The 26,433-nt window shown below is 40.3% G+C and overlaps 1 long non-coding RNA gene across 1 annotated transcript in view; it reads left to right on the top strand.

The window, feature by feature from the left end:
- Positions 1-26,433, top strand: part of LOC117368509 — a 90,547-nt gene that overhangs the window by 38,316 nt on the left and 25,798 nt on the right. Inside the window, exon 2 of the long non-coding RNA XR_004540964.1 lies at positions 14,630-14,747. This is a non-coding gene — a long non-coding RNA (uncharacterized LOC117368509). The remainder of the gene's footprint in view (positions 1-14,629; positions 14,748-26,433) is intronic.

Below are 26,433 nucleotides of genomic sequence, written 5' to 3'. Positions count from 1 at the left end.
AGAAAACACTAAGATTAGATTGTAAAAATGAATGAAAGCGTTCCAATGGCTGAACAGCTTTCTGGGATTTCACATGTTGGAGCCACAGAATTAATATACAGAAATAGCCATTGCTTGAGATAAATTAATCTTCTGGTTTAGACATCATACATTCTTTCAGAGCTTGTCTCAATTATCTGCTAGAGTACAGTAATACTTATGCAGAGCTGGAAACCATAACTTCACCTCCTGATTTAGTGTGTCGTAAAAACAGTGATTTACAAAGGTAAAACATGATAGGTGATAATGACAAGTACTGCAAATGGGTTGTTAAAATCCAGCAAGTCTGAAGTGATAAAAATCATAAAGAAACTCTGCACTGCATAAGCTTTCAAGTGACATTCTGGGAATAAAAGTGATCACAGCAATGGAGCCACTGGATTAGCTTCACGTTCTCGGTGTACAAGCTCCAGGATGCACCTGTTCAGTTTAAGGTGTGGTGATGGTGGGGGTTATACACTTAAATACTTCATATATAGAAAAGATAGAACTTCTCCCAAAACTTTTGATGGTTTGGAAAGTTTTTGTCAAAAAGCAAGTTAACACTGACTTTTCATCAAACCAGTGTAAAAAAGCTTTTTACCAGAGTCTGGCAAGGTAAATGCTCCGATGCTCATAGGAGTCGAATGAGCTTCGGAACGTTCACCTCACCGGCCCAAAGTAAAAAAGCTCTACCAAGAACCCTAAATAACATCTCCATTGAGGCCCTCTTTTACTAAGGTGTGTTAACTGATTAGCGTACGCTAAACGCTAACGCATGCATGCTAGTCTAAGAACGCATTTCCAGTTTATGCGTAAGCTATTTTTCCTATGATGTGAAAAACAAAAACTGGCAACGCGCTGGACTAACCCCCTCTTTTTCTAAGGCGCCCTAGTCCATAGACTATGCACGCATATAGCCTTCGATGGAGTCTACATTGTTTAACTTTTTTTTTTTTACCAATCTTTTCAAATCACTCTAGTGTATCAGACAGAAGACAATTTTGAAATCCTTTAATTAGGTAAAGAGTCATTTATGTTGGTAAATTGGTCTGTCTGAAAACTGCACTCCTCACAAAGGCTAGCAAAATTCAAAGGAAAGAATGTGGGTTCATAGACAACAACGCGGAAGTCAAAGGCGCGCGCCAACAACTGAGCGCAAGACGGAGGCGCGCACCGAAGAAAATTACTGTTTTTAGGGGCTCCGGGGGTTTTTGTTGGGGAGCACCCCCAGTTTACTTACTACAAATCGCGCCGGTGTTGGGGGGGGTTTGGGGGGTTGTAACCCCCCACATTTTACTGTAAACTTAACTTTTTCCCTAAAAACAGGGGAAAAGTAAAGTTTTCAGTAAAATTTGGGGGGTTACAACCCCCCAAACCCCCCACAACGCCCCCACAATGCGGCGCGATTTGTATTAAGTAAAGTGGGGAGGTTCCCCCACACACACACCCCCCGTCGGAGCCCTAAAAACAGTAATTTTCTTCGGTGCGCGCCTCCGCGCTGCGCTCAATTATCTGCTCGCGCTTTTGACCTGACACCAAGAATGTGAGCTTTAGTTATCTCAAAAAGAGACATATTTTTGAGAAGAGTATAATACACGTGTGCTTTTTGTTTATTCACAGGAACGTGAAAGACAAAATCCATGGATAATTTTGTTGTCAGGTATCTGGGTAAGAACCTTTTTGAAAGAAATGTCTGGGGGCTCTGACTAGAAAAAAGACCTATGAATTAGACTTCTGAAAATTGATTCTTTGGCCATCACATGTCAAGTATTCTGAGAACAACTTTCAGAACCCTCTGGATACAAAGGCTGTCTTAGATTCACTCTTATTTTATGCAACTGAAAAGTAATTGTATTGTTTCACAGACTGTGTTTAGCTTCAAAAGCAGTAGAAAATGTTATAGATTGTTCCATGCACACAATTCTGTTTTGCATGTACTCACATAAAAGGGTCTTTATAAAATTGCTCCTGGAGTTACATGTGTAAATATTTAAGCAGTACCAAAACAGTGTACACTTGTATGTGTCCCATGTATACAGTTCCCGCCCCCCCAAAAAAAATAAAAAATTGGGGTGTTGCATTTAAAGAACCCCCGCAAATTTCAAAAAACCGTGAACACGGTTTTTCACCTGTCAAAAGGCCCCTTTTACTAAGCAGCGTTAATGAATGCTGCTCGGCAACTGCACCGAAGCCCATAGGGATTAAAATCATTGGTTGAAAAGACACCTACCTACCAGTATTAATATTTTACTAGTACTATTATTTTTTCACCCTTTCCTTCAATTTATTTCCTTTCATTTGGCAATTGGCATTCTTTCAACTGCTACAACTGCCTACAGTGTAAACGGCCTGCCTCGGAGTTGTTATAATTTTTTTTTTAAGAAAAATTGCATTCCCAATTGACTGATTAGACAGCAGTAGGATGCCTACCACCGCCTACAATTGGGATGCCATTTATAGAATATGGCCCTAAGTGCTCAAAAGGGCTTAAGAACATAGAATTGCCGCTGCTGGGTCAGACCAGTGGTCCATCGTGGCAAGCAGTCTGCTCACGTGGTGACCCTCTGGTCAAAGACCAGTGACCTGAGACTAGCCTTACCTGCTTATGTTCTGGTTCAACAGGAACTTGTCTAACTTTGTCTTGAATCCTTGGAGGGTGTTTTCCCCTATAACAGCCTCTGGAAGGGCATTCCAGCTTTCTACCACTCTCTGGGTGAAGAACTTCCTTACATTCATACGGAATCTATCCCCTTTCAACTTTAGAGAGTGCCCTCTTGCTCTCCCTACCTTGGAGAGGGTGAACAACCTGTCCTTATCTACTAAGTCTATTCCCTTCATTATCTTGAATGTTTCGATCATGTCCCCTCTCAATCTCCTCTGTTCGAGGGAGAAAAGGCCCAGTTTCTCTAATCTTTCGCTGTATGGCAACTCCTCCAGCCCCTTAACCATCTTAGTTGCTCTTCTCTGGACCCTTTCGAGTAGTACCGTGTCCTTCATGTACGGCGACCAGTGCTGGACGTAGTACTCCAGGTGAGGGCGCACCATGGCTCAGTACAGTGGCATGATAACCTTCTCCGATCTGTTCGTGATCCCCTTCTTTATTATTCCTAGCATTCTGTTCGCCCTTTTCGCCGCCGCTGCCGCAGCACATTGCGTAGACGGCTTCATCGACTTGCCAATCATAACTTGTCGATCACACCCCCAAACTTGTTTTAAGATGTCTGTGCTGGCTTATACCTTTCTTTCTTTCTTTTTTTTTTCAGATACCTTTTTACTTTGTCCTTGAAGAAATATGCTTAGCTCTTCTCACCAAAAGAGTATGACCATTTGACTTTGGAATAAACAGAATCCTGCTGAAAGTGGCTGTATGAAACTGGTTAAAGAACTAAAACATTATCTCAGCAGAGGCATTATTGAATAAAGATTCTTTTTTCTTTTATAGAGGCACAAATTGCAAAAGTCTTTTGTGAATAAAGCCCATTGTGTAGAATACGAGGTTCAATACCCTGGCAGTGAGTCATAGAATTCAAGCTTCCCAAGAGTGCAGAGCAAAAAATGCATTGTATCGCAAATTCCAATATGAGAGAGGGCGCCAAAAGTCATTTTTGTGAACGGACATCACCTGCCTATCTTTCTGAAGCTGTCTGTGATTCTAAGTACTAGGTCTGATATTCTTTGCTTTTGATTTTGATGGTGTTCCTTTCAAAAGTGATATAGTAGGTCATAACAGACATAAACTGGTTGATATTCAAAATGATTTAACCAAAAATAAATGACTATTGACCTGTTACATTGTCGGCTTGGCCTATCCGCTAATTTTCAATGGCAATTAAAACTGATAACAACCAGAATCCCCAAACGATTCATACAGGCTTACCACAGGAAGACACAGCGCACACAAACCTACGAAACACATCCATGCACGGCAAGACACAGCCAAACATACACACATGCAAAAACACAAACACACTAAATTGGACGGGAGACGCTGGAGTGCGAGCTGTTCACATGTCTACTATGATGTAGTCCTTGTGGTATCTCCTCTATATTTCGTTTGTTTTATTGCATCTTGTAACCTTCTGATACTGTATGATACCCTGTTCGCTTTGTGGATTTGTTGTTGGCTCTTGTTGCCCAGTTGTCTCTTGTCTCAATAAACATGATATTTTAAAAAAAAATCGCCTTCAACCTTGCAGGTGTCTCTTGAATTTAGGTATAGTAGGCAATATGGTGGATCTGGAGGGCTCACCACAATTGTACTAGTAGGATACGATTTGGCCTTAGATCACCTTTGCTCACAATCCACTACACTGACCTCTAGGCTACTCCTGAGAGTTGCTGACTAATCTGTTGGGTATGGCCATAATGCCTGTAACTGTCATATGAACTGACAGGAAAAAAAAAAGCAGATCAGAATCAGGAATATTTTCTTCAAATCTTTATTCTTTGTAGTCTAAAATATAATCAGAATACAACGAATAAAGGTTTGAAGAAAGTATTCCTGATTCTGATCTTCTATCTTGAAGTTTGCCGATCATTTTCCCTGTTGTTTCCTTGACTGTCATACAATCTGGCATCCTCTTTTAGCTTCACTTCTTATGGGAGTGGGAGAGGGCAGCATCCCCTGGGGGATTAAGGATGGGGTCAAGCCTTAATCTTTTTAGTTGTCAGATGATTAGTCAGAGAGGGTCATGTTATTTATAGAACTTTGTATTGTAAAGAAGCATCCAAGTTTGCCCATCTATTAATTTTTACTAATTCAGTAAATATGTTCTACTGAACACCATGCAGAAGTAATGATTAAGAGGAATAGTAAAAGGTGCTATCCAAGTTCTCCAATTTTAAAAAAGCATATTATAGGGCTAAGTTTTCCCAATGTGAAGCCCTTCTTCAATTTTACAATGGTGCCTCATGATAAAATAGTTGTGATGTTTCTATTCTTGATATATATTTCATTAGCAGTAACAATAATATTGAAATATTTTGACAGTACATCAGTGTTTTCAAGAACATCCCTTAATAGCATATTTAAATAATAATAATAATAACTTTATTTTTGTATACCGCAATACCACAAAACAGTTCAGAGCGGTTTACAGGAGAAGAGATTGTACATTTACAGCGAAGATGCAGAGTCAGATTAACCAGGGTAAAGTAACCAGTAACAGTATCAATTAAAATTAAAAAGTAAGATAGGTACTTAGAAATTTCCTTACTGTCCCGAAGGCTCACAATCTAACTAAAGTACCTGGAGAATAACAAAGAAGTGAAAAATAGAGATAGAGGAAAAATAATAAATAAACATTCTAACAAGACTACATTGATCTAAAATACTTTGGAAGGATGAAGAGAGGAGAGAAAGGAATATATACAGTTACAAGGGAGTGCAGGATGAGGATAGTAAGATCCGGGGAAGAAGAGGTACATAGGTGAGGGAGTGGTTAAGAGGCAAGATATAAGAAAACATCTTAACATATAAGAGAATAGATTATTTATCTTGTACTGAAGTGATAATGGATCATAGGAAATGCGGCAATTGTCAATGGTGTCAAAGTACTATTGAGGGAGATAATCGGCACCTTTTTAATGACCATAAAACAATTCTGGCTAGATTTCATACTGCATGTGACATAACAAAAGTTGCAAATGTTATAACTGTGTCTTTGTGAGTTGATTTATATAGGGAGATCAGCCAGACAGTTAAAGCTTAGGCTTACTGAATATAAATCTCAAATACATTGTGAAATCAAAACTGTCCCATTAGTGGCCCATTAGTTAGAAAAGAAACATGCAATAACTGATATACTATGGATAATTATTGATAAGGTAGGAGGGAAGTGATTATAGAATCGCTCTTGAATTATAAAGAGCAGAGATGGATACACACTTTAAACAGCATCACTCTGGAATGGTTGAATTTAAAGGTTGATTGATCTTCATTGATGTGAAACTAAGTAGCTGATTGCCGTGTGATATTTTTAAAAGGTCAGTGTTTAGCTGGGTCCACCAAGGGATCAAAGTAACTGGCAGAGAAGCTGCAGCATAATGCAAGGTAAAGTGTCATTTTGAAGGCACATTATTCTATTGTATAGTTGGAGATTTTAGTTAATAATGTATGTGTTTCTGTAGGATCATTCCCTGATGCAGCATAGGCAAAACGTGGTCCATGTTGGCTAAGGTCAAGATGAAAGAAAGTTAAATTGAGAGAGAAATATTTTATATATCTTTAAACATATATGAAACAAATTGAGTTAATGGGATTAATAAAGAAAGGAATCTTCACTATACATGGACCAATGATGATTCCAGTGAGTCATGAGTGAGTCATACCTCGTGTGAAAAAAATTACTACAAGGTCCAGTTTAAAATAATATAATTTTTACATATGTGTATGTTAGCTGCCATGGACTCAAGTTTGAGTCCTGGCAACTTGATGAATTAAAGATCCAAAAAGAAGTTGCTCAAGTCTAGTTTGACGAGGTCCTCCAGTGTCATCCCAATAGTAGATGTCAATGTATCCAGCCACCTATTTGCAGGTCACCCTCTTCACCTTGTTCCTTTGATCTTCCTAAACATAATGTCTTTCTGCAGTGATATATCTCTCTTCTAACAGTGTAACCAAAATAAAAGAGTCATACCTTCATCATGTGGGCATCAAGTGACATATCTGATCTGATCTCTTCCAAAATTGATTTGTTAGTTCTCCTGGTGGTCATATGTGCCTAATGAAAAATATTTGACAAACACTGAATTTGTCAAAGTGGCTTAACAGTTGGATTAACAAATATTGATAATTCAAATATATTAAATCAGCCTGCTCACTATCCTTAAAAAAAACCAAAAACAACAACTTCTTTCTTCTACTTTGGGCAGTTTGGGGTCCTAGGATAATTGCCTTGCTTATATATGTTCTGAGTACACATCAGTGCTTTTAGGATATTGATCTGGGGGTTTTTTTTGTTTTTTTTTAATTCACGTAACTATAATTTGAAAGACCTGCTTTGTAAGCCTGCTGTTTGGACTTGAAGGCGAGATGATGAGAGTATTCATGGACATAAAAATTGTGGGCATTGTACTGTGTATGCCATCATGGTAGAATCTAACAGATATAGACATCCTTCAAGTGAACAAGAAATTTTTTCTAAACATGTGATTGATTATGTATCCTCTTGAGTGGTATACTTATTTGAATGTCTGTGCCATTTGCTTTATGTGGGTCAATCCTCAAGAACACTCAGAATGAGCCTGGTGGAACATAGGAGTTGTTTGACATTGGGGAGGATGTCAACACCCTTAGTGTCCCGCTGTTTGTCTTTCCATCATAAATTTTAGGATCTGCACTTTTGAGTGTTGGACCATATTCCTGTGTCTGGAGGATAATTTTTGAAAACGCATGTAGCAATTGGAACAGAAGTATATCTATGAATGGAATATGGTGGTTCCTTTGGGATTAAACAGCTGCATTGAGTGGAATATGTGGGTTTTGGTTTTTTTTAAGGAAAGTGAAATGGAGTTTTTTTGTTGCTTGTGAAGATTTTCTTTTTTGAAGAGTTTGAATTAGGACATTAGTTTTGTTGTGGGGTTCTTTTTCCCCTTTGTGATGCAGGTTTTGAATTTTTCTGGGATAATGACATCATTACGCTGTTTTGTGTGGTGATGTCACATCGTCTTTTTAAATGTTGTAGGAGCACACGCAGGTGTTCCTGATTTAAACTCTGCTTCTCTGAGGTTGAATCTACATGTTGGCGAGTCCTTTTTGCTGGGATTTCTTTTTCTTCTTTTTGCAGTACTGACTGGATGATATAACCTGCTCAGCCCTTGAAATAGCTTTGCACAAAACAGGGCTGCTGTTGGGCTGAGGAGCAGTTATTATAGTGGATTATGGAACAACTTCTTAGATTGTTCCATAATCCATAAGCCAATTTTGAAGATTCCTAGGTCACAGTTGTGAAGATAAGTGCATTGCTGCTTTATGTCATATATTGATGATATTGTGGAGTTTTTTTCATAGACCTGTTCTCCCTTGAAAAGAGGAGATTGAAAGGGGACCTGATCAAAACATTCAAGGTACTGAAGGGAATTGACTTAGTAGATAAGGACAGGCTGTTCACCCTTTCCAAGGTAGGGAGAATGAGAGGGCACTCTCTAAAATTGAAAGGGGATAGATTCCTTATGAACGTAAGGAAGTTCTTCATCACCCAGAGAGTGGTTGAAATCTGGAACGCTCTTCCAGAGGCTGTTATAGGGGAAAACACCCTCCAGGGACTCAAGGCAAAGTAGATAAAGACAGACTGTTCACCCTCTCCAAGGTAGAGAGAACGAGAGGGCACTCTCTAAAATTGAAAGGGGATAGATTCCTTATGAACGTAAGGAAGTTCTTTCTTCACCCAGAGAGTGGTTGAAATCTGGAACGCTCTTCCAGAGGCTGTTATAGGGGAAAACACCCTCCAGGGATTCAAGACAATGTTAGACAAGTTCCTGCTAGACCAGAACGTACGCAGGTAAGGCTAGTCTCAGTTAGGACACTGGTCTTTGACCTAAGAGCCGCCGTGGGAGTAGACTGCTGGACACGATGGACCACTGGTCTGGCCCTGCAGCGACAATTCTTATGTTCTTATTATATCCCTTGATAAGACTGCTGGACTGAGTTAATGGGATTTAATGCTCTGAGGTCTCTTTCTACACCTTTTTTCCTTTTGATTGTTGGCGTTTTTCTGTTTTGTTTTTGGCTATTTCAGGGCAGCTGTGCTTTCTTTCTAGCTGTGTAGTGATAGGTTATATACTGTTTTTGAATGTCTTATATATGTCCCAACACCAGCTCCGCTTATAGACCAGGTTTTGTCAACTAATATCCAGTCTTTCTGAGTGTCAACATAAATATTCAACATACCACAATCAGGAAATTTTCCCTTTGATTAAAGCACATTGATTTCATCTACTGAGCAACGTATCCTTTGAAAATTAAAGAGAATATATCAACTAGTCTGTAAATAATTGATGCACTTATTGATTTGTTTCAAATATTTAACAGTTTCTCTGATTTTGTTTCCTTTGTCATCGACCTGCTATAACACTAAGAATGACACTATGATAATTATAATAGGTTGGTCAAGTGAAAACATTTCTCATCTTGCTCTATCTATCCTTTCACAGATATATAATGCCTATATATGCAAGCAGGCTTTCCTTTTCTTAAAATATTGAGATTCTGGATCCCTGGTTATGAACACAAATGATAATCTATTTATATAGTTGTTCAGGAATTTTGAAGCAAGCAAATTATCTAAATGTACATAACATGCCAAAAGAGCATACATAATACCTGTTTTATAATAGTATACTATAAAGTGCCTTTTTCATAGAGAACATAAGAATTGTTGCTGCTGGGTCAGACCAGTGGTCCATCGTGCCCAGCAGTCCGCTCACACGGCGGCCCCCAGATCAAAGACCAGTGCCCTAACTGAGACCAGCCCTACCTGCGTTCCAGTTCAGCAGGAACTTGTCTAACTTTGTCTTGAATCCCTGAAGGATGTTTTCCCCTCTCGTTCTCTCTACCTTGGAGAGGGTGAACAATCTCTCTTTCTCTACTAAGTCAATTCCCTTCAATATCTTGAATGTTTCGATCATGTCCCCTCTCAATCTCCTCTTTTCAAGGGAGAAGAAGCCCAGTTTCTCTAGCCTCTCACTGTACGGCAACTCCTCCAGTCCCTTAACCATTTGTGTAGCTCTTCTCTGGACCCTTTCGAGTAGTACTATGTCCTTTTTCATGTACGGCGACCAGTGCTGGACACAGTATTCCTAGTGAGGACGAATCATGGCCCAGTATAGCAGCATGATAACCTTCTCCGATCTGTTCATGATCCCCTTCTTAATCATTCCTAGTCTTTTCGCCTCTGCCATGCATTGTGCGAACAACTTCATTGACTTATCGACCAGTACTCCCAAGTCTCTTTCCTGGGGGGGGGGGGGGTCTCTCCAAGTACCACACCGGACATCCTGTATTCGTGTATAAGATTTTTGTTACCAACATGCATCACCTTACACTTATCCACGTTGAACCTCATTTGTCATTTTGCGGCCCATTTCTCGAGCGTGTTTGTCACGTTTCAGGTCTTCGCAATCCTCCTGCTTCTTCACTACTCTGAATAATTTTGTGTTGTCTGCAAATTTAATCATCTCACTTGTTGTACCAATTTCCACACCGTTTATAAATATGTTGAAGAGCATGGGTCCAAGCACCAAACCCTGCAGCACTCCACTTGTGATGCTTTTCCAGTCCGAGTATCATCCATTTACCCCCATTCTCTGTTTCCTATCCGCCAGCCAGTTTTTAATCCATGTGAGTATTTCACCCTTGATTCTTTGGCTCACAATTTTTCAAAGTCGTCGTTCATGAGGAACCTTGTTGAACGCCTTCTTAAAATCCAGATATATAATGTCGACCAGGTCTCCCTGCCTGTTTACTCCCTTGAAGAAGTGCAACAAGTTCGTCAAGCAAGATCTTCCCTTGCTGAAGCCGTGCTGGCTGGTCCTCATCAGATTGTGTCCGTTAAGGTGATCAATGATGAGATCCTTTATCAGTGCCTCTACCATCTTTCCCGGTACCGAGGTCAGACTCACCGGTCTGTAGTTTCCCGGATCTCTCCTTGAACCTTTCTTGAAGATCAGCGTAACATTCGCCACCTTCCAGTCTTTCGGAATCCTTCCCGATTTGATCGACAGATTGGCTATTAGTTGAAGCAGTTCAGCTATAGATCTTTTCAGTTCCTTGATTACCCTCGGATGTATGCCATCTGGTCCCGGGGATTTATCATTTTTAAGCCTATCAATCTGCCTATCTGCAGCTGACCTGTATAATTCTTACTCCAAAATAACTGTTAATCAATACCTGTTAATCACTAGCTCTTAACTCTGTTTATTCCACTCAAGTTGTACCATCTTTTAATCATTATAAACCGCATAGAAATTCATGGTCCTGCAGTATATAAACTGTTATTATTATTATTATTTTAGACTGACCATCAACCCTGTCAGTTCCCCGTCTTCTTTTCCTGCATATAGCCTGTTGGCTCCTGATATATCCTCTTCGGTAAATACAGATGCAAAAAATGTGTTCAGGAAGAATTATTCGTATGGTTTTATTTATTTTTTTCACCCTGCTGTCCTCATTTCTGTTTCATACACAATTTACAAGTAATAAAGTATGCATGTACCTTAAGAAATAAAATGTTTTTTGTTTTTTTTAAAGAAAAGGTCTCTGTAAGTTTGAAATGTATGTGAAACTGATGCCAACATCATACAAATGAGTAAAGTTTGATAGGAAAATATTTGTTGTGGGCTACTTTCCATTGGAAACTTACTTTCAACGCTGTGCTGTGTTAGCCTTTTTGGTGTAAAAAGCTACAGAAATGTTAAAATAATGAGATGTGTAAGTAATAGAAAGACATGTCAATTTTACTTCTTCAAAAGTAATATAGATTCTGGCTGCTTATTGATGTGTAAATACCATTGTTAAAATCTAATTATTTTCTTCCCACTCAGCTTAAACAAGTGCATTAGGTCAATCTTCCTGAATAACCAAATGGATTTTCATTCGTTACTAAATATAATTCTTTATTTAAATAATCCACAGTTGCTTTTTTTATCACTGGTTGATGGAAGTCATTAAAAATTGTATTTTCTCACAGTTCTTGCTTATAGACATGACAGAAATTTAAACCTGGCAAATAAGGCTTCCTTTTATTTAGACAAAGGCATTTGTGCAAATACAGTTATGGAAATTCTCCAATTACAGCCCTACCTAAGATTTTAGGTGGCTAGTTTAAGGCATCAGCAATTCAGCAACACTGTTAATTAAAATGCTGCCAGGAAGTTCTTTTCTGTCTGGGAAGTCTGCTCTGTGAGTAAAAAAAGTATTCTATAACTTATGTGTGCAACTGTGAGCTCTGCCCATGCTCTTTCCAAACTCTGCTTATATGTACACTTCCCCCTCTGTATTCGCGGGGGTTAGGGGCAGAGCCAGCCCGCGAATAATATTCGAGCCGGTTCTGCCCTTATCCCCCGGCTATTTTTAGCCCTAAAAGCCCCCCATTAAGCCTTATCTGGTGGTCTAGTGGGTTTTCAGGCAGGAGCGATCTTCCCATGCTCCTGCCCCATGCAGATCGCTCACAGGAAATGGCTGCCTTGAGCTCCCGTAGTCTCTCGAGCCATTTCCTGTGAGCGATCTGTACAGGGCAGGAGCATGGGAAGATCGCTCCTGCCTGAAAACCCACTAGACCACCAGGTAAGGCTGAAGTGTGTGTGTGTGTGGGGGGGAGGGGGGGGGCTTACAGGGCTAAAAATAGCCCGAAAAATGAAAAAAAATTTCTGGTCTAAAATCACTAATAAGCGAATCCGTAGATACGGAATTCGCGAATATGGAGGGGGAAGTGTATATCTACCTTAAAATTAGTGCCACCACATTTAGGCCAACATGGTGTTCCAGACATTGTCCCCCACCCCCTGAAGATTTGAGGTTCTGCAGTGCCTGAGGTGATATGAAATATCCACACCATAAGGTACATTTAGCCTCTGGAACAGCCTTTGCAAGTTGAAACACCTATGTAAGGCGCTCCTCTAATTCAGTGATTCCCAACCCTGTCCTGGAGGAACACCAGGCCAATCGGGTTTTCAGGCTAGCCCTAATGAATATGCATGAGAGAGATTTGCATAGGATGGAAGTGATAGGCATGCAAATTTGCTTCATGCATATTCATTAGGGCTAGCCTGAAAACCCAATTGGCCTGGTGTTCCTCCAGGACAGGGTTGGGAACCACTGCTCTAATTAATTTGTTAATGCAGTCTCCTGTTTTTCTCATTAGCGTGTTTACTCCTAAGACTTTTTTCCTTATAGTACTTGTGGATTGTTTGCCAGTTGGTGCCTTGGAATTTATTTTATAAGGTGCACATACTGTATATATCACAACTTTGCCACACCCCTGGGATGGAATGGGACGTTTCAGTTCAGCCGTTATAGCATGGCCATTTCAGTGAGATGTTTCAGTGTGGCCCTTAAAGAGCGAACCATTTCATTGTGCTGAGTCAGCCCCCACCTAGCTCAACTGAATGGGCAGCTTGTGAGGTTTTTCAGTATGGGATGCTCAGTGGCGTACCTAGCATATGTGACACCCGGGGCCAATCATTTTATTGACCCCCTCCCTCCCCACATACAAACACACATTGCACAAGAGTGGGAGCTTTTCTTCATGAGTTACCTTCACTGGTTCCAGTTTCATTTCAGTTCCCTCTTGAGCACTGAAATGCTCTAATGGATGTAATGGGGCTTTCGGGAAGAGTTTGGAACTGGTTTTAGGGTTTCCTGACAAAAAAATCATATCAAGTGGTTTGTGATGGGAAATACTCTTGTTCTTGGAATAACCCATCGGGGGTACCTCAGGGTTCCCCGTTATCACCCACCCTATTCAATATTTACATCTCATCCTAAGGACATTTACTGCAAAAGTTGAATTTTAATTTTTATATATATGCAGATGATATTTCCATTTTAATTCCTTTAAAACGCATAACTAATGAAATTTTAGAACAAATCTCTTACATCATGACTGAAGATAGAACAAATGGACAATCAACTTTAAACTGAAATTAAATACAGAAAAGACAAAAGTTTTCTTAGCAAGCCCAAAGGATCAAATAATAGAACATCACTTCACTTGAATGGTCATGACCACCCGATTTCCAAACCTATAGAAATATTAGGAGTCACATTAGACACTCACTTATCCATGGTAGAACATGCAAATTTAGAGGTGAAGAAGTGTTTTTTTGCATTATGGAAACTAAAGACCATCAAAAAATACTTTGATCCTCTGTCTTTTAGATTATGGGTGCAGGCATTGGTTCTATCTATATTGGATTATTGCAATATCGTTTATTTGGGAGTACCTAAAAAATTTTGAGAAAATTGAGAATAGTACAGAACACGGCTGTCCGTCTGATATTTGGGCTGAAGAAAAGTGATCATGTTAGTCCCTACTATAGACTGCTGTACTGGTTGCCAGTGGAGGCTTGAGTAATGTTTAAATTCTCTTGCATTTGCTTAAAGCTGGTTTGGGGATTGGCCCCTACCTATCTTTTGACTCATTTCATGCTATACAGTCCTACAAGGATAGTCAGAAATTGTAATTTATTTGTCCTATCCAAAAATTACTTGCTGTAGATACAGGTCATTTCTGGATAGGACTTTTTCGTTTCAAGCAAGTAAGCAGCAGTCCTGGTTGGGTAATTACATCAGTGGAGCCAAGCTATCTTACTCTGCATTTCGGAAAGAAATTAAGACTGTATTGTTTGATAAATTCATTTCCTAAATAGAAGTTATATTAATAACAATAATTCTACTCTGACTATTCTTAAGAAATATGTTGTACTTTTTGTATTTGTATTTTGTACTTTGCTGATTGTCCAGCTCTCTTCGGTGTAAAACGCCTAGAAATCGTCTCATTGTAGCAGTATAGAAGAATAAAGTTATGTTATGTAATGTTATGTAATGTTATGTAATGTTATGTATGTTATGTTATGTATGTTATGTTATGTTATGTTATGTTTGTTATAGAGGAAAGTTGCCCTACTCCTTACTTCCATGTTCCAGAGGATTTTATGGAGATAGAAATCCAGGAAGCCTGCCCTACTTCAGAGGATCAAGCAGAGTTCATGGAACTTAACTGAAAACAGTAAGTAGCTGTGAGACAGCTGGTGTTTTTTTTGTTTTGTTTTTACTTTCAAAGTATGCTTTGTATTTTGAGTTCCTTGTTTTTTTGAGATGGATTATTTCCCGCGGGGACGGGAACAGTGATGAATTTTGTCACCTTGTCATTCTCTAATTCTTTTCACTAATAGCATTTAGCATTAAGGATTTTCAACAAAGTTTAGAGCACCGTGGCAGTTATGATGTTTTTAAGATGCATTTCCTGCCTAAAACATTTCTTACTGATTTTCACAAATGCAATGAAGAAGCTCCTAATGATTACATATCTCTAACAGTAATGAAATGTCAGAATGGCCCTGTGTTATAACAATAATGGCAACTTCTCATCTTACACAGAATTTGGAATACTGATATCACCAGACTATCAGACATCTACTTCACATGGGGCTATTCTGTCCATTGTAACAGCAGCCTGAGAAACACAGGCATTAAAAAATAAATCTCCTTCAAGATCAGAGCAATGTCAAAGGTTACCAACTGTCTTAGGTAGGCATTTTAGGTGCTGAATTGTTCCCAAAATATGATGAGTGGTGCCCTTTCTGATTTTACAAAGATGAGTGCTTTGTAAGCTTTTTTTGCTAGGGCACAGACAGGTATAAAGGTTCCTCTGAGGATCAATAAAACAGAAACTGTGGGTTGTAGACATAAAGGAAATGCGGTAATGAAAAAAATACAGTGCATTCATCATGCTCAGTTACAATTACACCTAATGCTTGTGTTTGGCACAACACTACAGAGTATAGCAACCAATGGAAATGAAATGTAAAGTGTTCTACACAAGCAAAATGACTCCAGTATAAATTTGCCTCTAGGGAGAGGTATTGACTTTGGAGATTATGACTTTGCTAAATAGTCTGACCCAAGGAGCATTATTATAATAATTGCCTTGCTCAGAGTTTAAGGTATATGAAGTCCTATTAATTAAATGTGCGGCACGTTGCAATGCCCACTGACCCATTCTATCCACCTTAATTTTACCATGATTTCCAGTTGTAAAATGATTGGGTAGCTCTGTAACATGCAATTGATGTGGCTTTATTTTATATTTGAAAGCTTAACTGCTTAATAATGCCTTGTTGAGTGTTCTAGGCATTGTCCATATATCATCAAAAAAGGGGGCCCGTGTAGAAGCCAATATCAACGATAAAGCACTAGATTTCTTTTTAAAATAAATGACTGTAAAGGTCCCCAAAAAGTATTAATGTGAATAAGGAGGATGCCCTCAGAAATACTACTCACCCTGAATTCTATATATGGTGGCCAAATTTGGGCACCAATTCAAGATGCGTGCAAAGTGTAATTCAATAATGAGTCATTAACAACCAATAATTGATGTTCATTGGCCTCAATTAGGAATTGCATATGCTTCTATAACTCTGGGTGGCCAAATTCCATAGCACACAAACCAAGAAGGAGTGTGGCCACGGGAGAGGCATGGATGGCTCGGGGCATTCTAAAATGTTGGGTACAGTGTTATACAATAGGGGGGAATCCAAGACTAACTTGCGCAATGGGATTTAGGCCAGGTTTCACCCAGTCCGGTGCTGAGTTAGTTGTGGTAATCTTCTCTAAATGCTATTAAGGAACTGCATTTACATTACATTACATTAGAGATTTCTATTCCGCCATTACCTTGCAGTTCAAGGCGGATTACAAAAGAATTATCAAGGAAGTATTACACCAAGATCTTACCAAAAAAGAGATTTGGACATTTTCAAAGAGAGTAAGAAATGAGTTTGGTTATTTGTTTGGGGTAGTTGGCTTTAGTGAGACGTGGTGTTTGAAACTTGCTGTGTTATTTCTTTTTTCAGGGCTTTCTTGAAGAGTATGGTCTTTATTTCTTTTCTAAAAATCTTGTAGTCGAGGGATGCCATCGGTAGATTGGCGATTTGGTTGTCTAGTTTGGCTGCTTGAGTGGCTAGTAGGCCATCATATAGTTGTTTCCATTTTATTTCCTTAATTGGGGGGTATGAGAATGGGATGTGAGTTTTCCTATGTCTGGTTGAGGTGTTGTGGATGAGGCTGTTGTTCAGGTAGCTTGGACTGTCTCCGTATAAAGTCTTAAATAGTAGACAGTAGAATTTGAATTGTATTCTTGCTGGGATTGGAAGCCAGTGCGATTTGAGATATGCTTCTGTAATGTGGTCATGTTTCTTCAATGAGTATATGAGTCTTAGTGAGTGTTTTGGATTGTTTGTGGTTGTTTTGTTATTGTTGCAGGGCAGGGGAAGTAGGATATTTCAGTAGTCTAGTAGGCCTAGTATTAGGGACTGTACTATAAGCTGGAATTGTGATTTTTCAAAGAATTTCCGCACTTGTCTTAAGTTTCTCATGATTGAGAATGATTTTTTGTATTGTTTCATTGATTTGAGGTTGCATGGTGCAGCATCTGTCAATTGTTATTCCTAGTAATTTTAGTGTGGGTTGTATGGGGTAGTCGATTGCATTGATTTCAATGTTGGTTATGGTTGGTATTCTGTTGTTTTCGAGGATTAAGGCCAAGATTCTCTATTTGGCACCGATATCGGCAACCGCCTATGAAGTGATCCCCAATCATGTGATGGCACCGTATAGAGCATCACGCCTCTGGGAAAGATAGGCACCAGAAATGTAGGCCGGGGTTTTCCAGGCCTACATTTCCAGTACCTATGGTAGCTTTGTTGTGAATTGTACCTATAGAGGCCCTTTATGGTGCCTACTGCAACTTCCAGTGTTAGCCACACCCGTAGTACTTCTAAGCCCATATGGTTCCTACGTAGGCATGATTCTGGCACCTTTTATTTAGATGCTGTTAGGCGCTTTAACTTTAATGCTTTTTGCCATTTTAAACAGCATTTCTCAATTAACTAAACTGTTCTGGAACATATATATATATAATAAATGGTCATATATTTCAATATCATGACACTTCTTATGTTGATCTATTGTTTCACGTGTATGAAAATAAATTTTTGTTTCCCCAAAACAAAGGGGGATTACTGAACAGTATTTTTATTCTGTTATTATTAATGCTTATCTTTTTCATTGTTATAAATTACCCCCCTCCCTTTTTACTAAGTGTGACAGTGCGGGCCGGAGCAGTAAATGATGCAACACCCATAAGAACTAAAAGACAAGTCGTCCAAGTGCCTATAATCAAACCGGGTTTTAGAAGTATTTAAAAATGACCTAGGCCTTCACTTTTGCTGCTGAACGACCAGAGCTAAAAGGGGCGTGTCAGGAGGAGTGTCGAGGGCGGGATTTGGGCATGACGTGGGCCGTCCTAGACTTAGTCGTACTGCATATATAACCAAAAGTTTTACAACACTGCCTAGATGGAACGTAGACGTTGTGACTTAGGCCATCTAAAACCAGGTCTAAGACACAAGAAGGTATCCAGAGTGACTAGATGAGCACTGCAGACACAAAGTACAGACCCCCACACACTACCCCAGTGATCACTGACCCTCCTATAACAATTTTACATATCTGCCTCCAGAACATCAGCACCTGGCAGCTTGGCATAGGAAAGCCTAGTAGAGCCGCATAGAGATGGCTTAAGTGGTCTTGGGGGTGGATTAGTGAACCATAGAGAGGAGAACCCAGGCCCATAAGCCACTCTAATCACTGCATTCATGGTGAAAAATGTGCACCCCCCACCCCATCCTAACTCTTTTGTACTGCCATATAAGCGGCTCCTGTAGCCATAAGGGCTATTGGGGTGGTAGATAGGTGAGTCTAGTAGATTCTGGGGGTGTTTGGGAGCTGTAAGGGAGCTGTAGTGAGATGTTTATGTGGGACCCTTTTACTGAAGTTTACAGCAGTACCCTTTAAGGTACTCCACTACTCTGGTGCCATGTCTGGGTGTCCAGTCCATCACTTTTCTGGCCCCCTCCTACACCCAAAAGGTCTTTTTTTAGGCGTTTGTGACTTGGACAAATTTTTGGACAAAAATGGGGTATAAAGATGGACGAGTTAGCGGTCTGGGCGATCAGACGGCTGGACGTACAGTTGGACGATTTTCGGGGAAAAAAATATGTTGGACGTATTTTTCAAAAATGGACCGACTTCGGACAACTTAGGCCCAAAACAGACTTAGACGTTTATTTTGATATGCCCCTCTATGTTATTAAGTGATCTCTAAACCTGGGGATCATACTTTCTAGATAATTCTCATGTTGGTATCATAACCTGCAAAGTATATTTTTCTTCTCAAATCAAGCAACCTAGAACAGATGTTTTGGGCTCCGGGTCTTTTTATAGCTTACTTGATTGCTCTCTCCAAGTGTGATATTAAGAAGCGAAAAACAAGCCCATTTCTGGTCATGACAAAAACATACTAAAGGCTATATCAATTGTTTCATGCCATCTGAAGAAATAAGCTCCCTTGAAATGATCATCGAGGCTTGTGCTTAAGAAAGGACAGGATCTAGTGTCTGTTCTTGTATACGTCAGTGTTCTCAATGAGCTTTGTGCCATGCTTCAATTTATTTCCCAACACCTCCATCAGCAATTGATTGCTGTGAATGGAGTGGGCTCCTTGGGAATTTTTTTAAACCAAGGTAAGAGTTGTAAATGTGTGCATTTTATCGACAAACGGTGTCTTATTAACTAGTGAGTGCTTGATCAATGCTGTTTATGTAGCCACCTATCACTACATTAATCACCTGAAAAAACCTCTACCACTCAGTTTGACGTCAAGTCAAACAGTTTTTAGAAAATGAAATTCTGATATCTCCTGCCAGAAAAAAAGAATAAACAGTGTCATTTTGTAGTTATAGGATATGGAGTTAAATTTAGGATAACCTTTTGTTAAAATATTTAGGGCATTGATCTTCATTGCAAGGCCCGTGAGCCAAAGGTGGCCCTCCTAGACCTCTATGGCTGCCCACGAAGCCTGTGCAGAATGTCATCCCCCCATATGGAACTGGCCCTTTTTTTCCCCCCAGCGCTGAACTCCTGCACTCTTTGGGCCGTAGGCAGCATGAATGAAGTAAACACACTGCCTTTAGTATCCCTTTCCCTTTTTGCTACAGCTTCCTGTCTCTGTGGTAGGAAGATGTAGCAGAGGAAAAGCTTCAGGGGCCTCTGAAGCCAGTGTCTTTATTTCATTCATGCTGCCCACAGCCCCAAGAGTGCAGGACTGCAGTGCGGGGGGGGGGGGGGGGGCTGTGGGAAGAAATATGGAGAAAAAAGGGAAAGGACAGAGAGAGGGAGGAGATGGTGCACATTAATGGAAAGGAGGAGAAGACATGGAAAGTAGACATAGAGAAGGAAGCAAAAAAATGGAATATAGTTGAATGTTTTTAAAAGTTAATGCCAAAAATAGTTGTAGGTTTGATTCAAAGACCGGGGATTTTGAATTACAGTCCAGGAGAGAATTACAGTAAAGGAGAGAAAAACAGCAAATGGGGATCAGAAGGTTCTGGAAACAGTTAAGAGCACAGACAGAAGAAAGTGAAGCCTGGGAAAAGACGATTAGAAAAATAAAATTACCAGACAACAAAAGTAGGAAAATTATTTTATTTTCAATTCAGTGATTGAAATATGTCAGTTCTGAGAATTTACATCTGCTGTCTATATTTTTGCACTGCTTGGATGCATGCTCCTACCCTACTCGGTTCCTGTTGCTTTCCTGAATCATCATCAGCAGTTAACTTTAAATTCAATTATCGCAGGACCTTCCTGCACCTGCCCCCTTTATGCCACTTTTTGGATATATAAATAAATATATATATATATATATTTTTTTTTTAAATGAGCTCCTTAGTCTGCTAAGCGCCTGGATAAAGATAATGCAGCAAAAGGTCAATCAGATGAGTTCCTGCAGCTGGCCAGACTGAGCTATCAATCGCAGTGCTATTAGGCCTAGCATTGAATATACAGATCATTTGCTTCCATGGAAAATTCACTGACTACCGAATGCTAAATTTGGATGATTAGATGCCTAATAATCTTCTATTCAGACGTTCTATAATCTTATCCTGCACTAAAGAGCATATCTTTGTGTTTAGGATGCATTTGTCATTTTCATACTTGGCAAAAAATTTTTATACTATTGCTCTGAAATTGTAATATACATTTTATTCTCCATATATTATGACCTTGCAGGATTCATTTTAGATGGCAGTGGTTGATTGACGACATTACTCTTAAGAGGTCAGAAATGCTGTGCAAAGTGCTAAAATGAAAGCAATATTTGCCAGTATAATTGGATTCTCATTACACTTCATCACTGCTAAATGCCAGCAGTTTAACAAATTATGCTTTACTTTTGTAAAAAAAAAAAAAAAAAAAAAAAGATTTGAATAGATACAGTCTTGATTATATTTTAAAGTAAATGAAAAAAAATATTGGAAAAAGAAAAGGAGATTAAATATTCTGTGGGCACTTTTCAAATCCATTAGATTTTGCAGCTTAACGTAGCAAGTTAATGTTCATTAGCTGTAAATATAACATGGCAACTATGTCCAACATGTCCCTGTATTGTTCTTGCATTAATATGTCCATTAGAGAATGGTGCCTGGGTACACCTAGCGCTGGTAAGGGTTAAATTCTTAGGCGTATTGCTATTCAGGCCAGGGTTTCTTGTCAGATTTTCCGATTGGAAAATCTGAACCCCCCCTAGACCCGCCTCCTAGGCTCCGCCCATCCTCACCCTAATCCCGCCCCCCAGTCCTATCCTAGCCCCACCCCCGCTGCCTGCTCCTGTCTGACTCCGCTGCCTGCTCTTGTCCGCAAATCGCGTCGGTTAGGGAGGAAGTCCGCGCATGCGCAGAGTTCCTCCCTGCCCAATCCAATTTGAGGAGGCTTTTCAAAACCCAGACAAAAAGCTATCTGGACCCCCTCAAAAGGAGGACATGTCCGGGAAAACCCTAAGTGCAGCTATTGATACCTACATCAATCCATGCCCAAACTCTACCCCTAACCTGCCCCTAACCACACCTACTTGGCGTGTAGGCACTGGTAGGCACCTTATCATGGGATACTTCACCACATCATGGGGTAATACTTCTTAAGCTGTACTAGAGGCTTAGCAAAAGCACCTAAAAAGTGCTAAAGGTGTGGTATGGGGTACCAAGTATGAGGAGAGACTGGAAGCCTTAGAGGAAAGGAGGGACAGGGGGGGGGTGATATGATTCAGATGTTCAAATACTTGAAAGGTATTAACGTAGAACAAAATATTTTCCAGAGAAAGGAAAATGGTAAAAACCAGGGGACATAATTTGAAGTTGAGGGGTGGGAGACTCAAGAGCAATGTAAGGAAATTCTTCTTTACAGAAAGGGTGGTGGATGCCTGGAATGCGCTCCCAAGAGAGGAAAACGGTGATGGAGTTCAAAAAAGCGTGGGATGAACACAGAGAATCTAGAATCAGAAAATAATAGTAAATATTGAAGAACTAAGGCCAGTACTGGGCAGACTTGCACGGTCTGTGTCTGTATATGGCCGTTGGGGGAGGATGGCCTGGGGAGGGCTTCAATGGCTGGGAGGGTGTAGATGGACTGGAGTGAGCTCTGACGGAGACTTCAGTAGCTGGAACCTAAGAACAGTACTGGGCAGAGCTTTAGATTCTTGCCCAGAAATAGATAAGAAGAAGAAAAAAAGAAAGCCCAATAAATTTTTAGATTGAATCAGGTTGGGCAGACTAGATGGGCCATTCGGGTCTTTATCTGCAGTCATCAACTATGTTACTAATATAAGATCTACACTTTAGATTTTGAGGGGAAGTTATCAGTTTGGGTCACCATTAAGATAGGTTGTTTTATCAGAAGTCATGCTACTTTAGCCTAGGGTCCCATTTTAAGAAATGAAATCCTTTGCTAAAATAGCATGATTTGTGGTCAAATTAACATATCATAACAGCAACCCATATTGATAACATCCACATACACACTTTTGTTAAATATATGCTATTGGAAAAACAATGCAGAATATATGAAATTTTATTCACATGAAGCACTGAATGTATTACCTTATTTAATTAAAGATTTTTTTTTCCCTTCGTTGGAAAAAAAAAAAAAATTGGTTAATGGCTCCAATTCCTAATGTTCATTCTCTAGCAGAGTCAATTTGTAATAAAAGGCATAAACTCAACAGAGCTGTCACTGAAAGAACTATTGGTATATTGAAAAGAAAATTGATGCCTGAATAAATTGGGACGGACATTATAGCACTGTCCCTCTATAGATTTTATCATTTGTCTTTCTTCCTGAATATCATGTAACGGCGCAGTAAATCAAGGATAACCATCGAAAGGGGAAACCGGGGTTAGTTACTGCAATGGTAATTATGTGATCATTGATTTAGATGACACACTTGTAGTCTAAATTGTCACTTAAGCCTAATAAGGTGAGAAAAAAGATGAAATAGTGCAGACATCTACATCTGAATACATTATGCATGCTAAATAGTAAACCTACAAATTATTAGGAAATATGAGAGCAATTCACAGTTATCTCTAAAAATACATGCAATAATATTTAGCAGTGCTGATGATCGCAAGTTTTAATCACTCTCCAATGCATTTAAGAAGCATCTGCTTTAGGAATAGATACATAGAATGCAGTCATGCCCTGAAGCGATACATATTGCAGTGATATTTAGGGGCAAAAGTTAGGCATAAGAATTGCCACTGCGGGGTCAGAACAGTGGTCCATCATGCCCAGCAGTCCGCTCACACGGTGGCCCTCTGGTCTAAGACCAGCACCCTGAGACTAGCCCTACCAGCGCACGTTCTTGTTCAGCAGAAACTTGTCTAACTTTGTCTTGAATCCCTGAAGGGTGTTTTCCCCTATGACAGACTCCGGAAGAGTGTTCCAGTTTTCTACCACTCTCTGGGTGAAGAAGAACTTCCTTACGTTCATACGGAATCTATCCCCTTTCAACTTTAAAGCATGCCCTCTCGTTCTCCCTACCTTGGAGAGGGTGAACAATCTGTCTTTATCTGCCCCTGGAGGGTGTTTCCCCTGTAACAGCCTCTGGAAGAGCGTTCCAGCTCTCTACCACTCTCTGGGTGAAGAACTTCCTTATGCTTGTACGGAATCTATCCCCCTTTCAACTTTAGAGAGTGTCCTCTTGTTCTCTCTACCTTGGAGAGGGTGAACAATCTGTCTTTATCTGCCCCTGGAGGGTGTTTCCCCTATAACAGCCACCGGAAGAGCGTTCCAGATTTCTACCACTCTCTGGGTGAAGAAGAACTTCCTTACGTTCGTACGGAATCTATCCCCCTTTCAACTTTAAAGAGTGCTCTCTTGTTCTCCCTACCTTGGAGAGGGTGAACAACCTGTCCTTATCTACTAAGTCTATCCCCTTCAGTACCTTGAATGTTTCGATAATAGGCACCGTTCAGCACAATTCAAGCACAGTTGGGCGCTGTTTAGTGAATCGGGCGGAGCAGCACTTATTTTGGAGGAGCCCAATAAATAGAGCCAGCTCTAGGCACGACTAAAATGGCAGCGCCCCTTTTAGCGCCTAAGCACACTTAAGAGCAGCGATTCTATAACAAGGCGCCTAACACAAAGCCACGCCCACGCCTAACATGCATAGCGCCTATCTTTTTAAGGCTGCCTAAATTTGTAGAGGCGCCTTGTTACAGAATCGCTCTTTCTTGATAGGCGCCTAAGTTTCAATTAGTGCTGATTAGAAAGCTTAATTGGGCTTGTTCAATTTAGCTGGGCGCCTCCAAAATAGGTGCCTACCATTAGGCGCTGGTTAAAGAATTTGGGCCTTAGTCACTATGGGTGAAATTCTATAAACGGCAACCAAACTTAGACACCATAATCACGCCTCCAGAGACACCTACTGGTTCCTGATGCCACTATGGGCATCGCTATCACCGGAAGTGGCATTAGGCGCAATCCACGGCAAAGATAGGTACTGGAAATGTAGGCCTGGAAAACTCTGGCCTACATTTCCAGCGCCTATCTTTCATGGAGGCATGGTTCTCGATACAGCTCCGTCGCGTGATTGACATGCGATCAGTGACTGCTTTTTAGGTGGCCACTGATATTGGCACCATATATAGAATTCGGGCCTATCTGCTCAATAGTTGGTGCTACTTAATTGGACAGAAATAGTTCCTGACCGGTTAAATGCTAATATTCAATGCGAGATGGCCACTGTATATTAGCGCTTAGCGGCTAGTTCCATCACCAGTTAGAGCCAATATTCATTGTCTGACTGGCTATGTTGAGAGGCCAGATGGACCCACATAAATAATCGATCTGTTTTTAGCTGGCCAACCAATAAATATTCTTCAACTGAAACTCTAACTGCAAACTACCCCTTGACCCCCTTATATTTCCCCTCCTTTCTGCACTCTTCTGTACTTAAGTTGCTGTATAGTTTTTCAACTGTCTATTGAAAACCATCGTAAATATGGTGAAACCGCGAATAACATGGTGGGAGACCAGGCCTGTTCCTGAAGGAAAGGCAAAACACGGTGAAGAAAGTGCTGGGAATCGGCGATTTTCTCTGTAAGTGCTTGGAATTAGCGATTTCCTTATGCAAGCTGATGTAATTTGGGGGGGAGGAGCCAGCAAGCTAAAAACCGTGAATAATCGAAACCGTGAATGCTGAAACCGCGAATATGGAGGGAGAAGTGTACTCATCTCCAGGCTGTGAAGGATGACATGAAGGATTAATGAGAGCACTGCCTGCACACTTCTCTGCTTTAACTTCCCTTCAAAAGCCATGAAATCAATTTTGATATTTTTGAAGGGGTACCTAGCAGTTTTGTTTGTGCCAACTTGGATGTGCAACATCAGACAGTAGTCATTAGGCTTGATAAGTTACAGGTCAGTGGAATAGTATCCCACTTTTTCTTTGTGAAGAGCTCTCTTGTTCTCAAAATTTATGATACTACTGAAAACTTAATTATTTAAGAAAGCCTATGGAGAACATTGTGTGAGTGGGGGTTTGCCACCCCGGAAGCAGTCTGAGCATGCAGCCTTTTTGCGCATGAAATTATCATTTCTGTCTGATCTCTGGCATTCCATTCTTTTCCGTCTTATGCTTTTAGATTGTACACTTAGTCCCGGGTGTCGGAATAGGTGGTTTAGCAAATCCAGAAACTGATAAATGATCTCCCCTCCACCAGTTTCTTCCAGGCTCATCTCCTCAAGACTCGCCAAAACTCCTCATAGGCACAGTGAGTAATATATGGGGATATGGTAGAGACTTTTAAAATAATAAAAGGATTCGACAAAATAGAGCAAGAAACGCTGTTATTCACGTTGTGAAATGTGACTCGGACAAGAGGTCATGGACTGAAATTGAGGGGCAACAGGTCCAGGACAAATGTCAGGAAGTTCTGTTTCACACAACGAGTGGTGGACGCTTGGAATGCTCTCCCGGAGGAGGTTGTGACGGAGACCACCATTCTGGGAGTCAAGGGCAAGTTGGACGCACACCTTCTTGCAAATCACGTTGAGGGATACGGGTAAAGCAGGGTCTTCATCAGGGAGCACCTAGCTTGGCTCCCGCGTGTGCGGGTCGCCGGACTAGATGGACCTAAGGTCTGAGTCGGTGAAGGCATTTCTTATGTTCTTATGTTATGTTCTTATACCACTTTGGTTACTCCTGGTCTACACTCAGCTTTATTATTCCTAGGAATTCTCGTGGAACAAGTCCTATGAAAGACTGAAATGACTCTCTTATAGAGAGATAACAA

The sequence above is a fragment of the Geotrypetes seraphini genome, chromosome 10, assembly GCF_902459505.1.
Source record: "Geotrypetes seraphini chromosome 10, aGeoSer1.1, whole genome shotgun sequence".
Classification (NCBI taxonomy): Eukaryota; Metazoa; Chordata; class Amphibia; order Gymnophiona; family Dermophiidae; genus Geotrypetes; species Geotrypetes seraphini.
The sequence above is the reverse complement of the archived record's forward strand: the minus strand, read 5'-3'. Positions and strand labels throughout refer to the sequence as shown.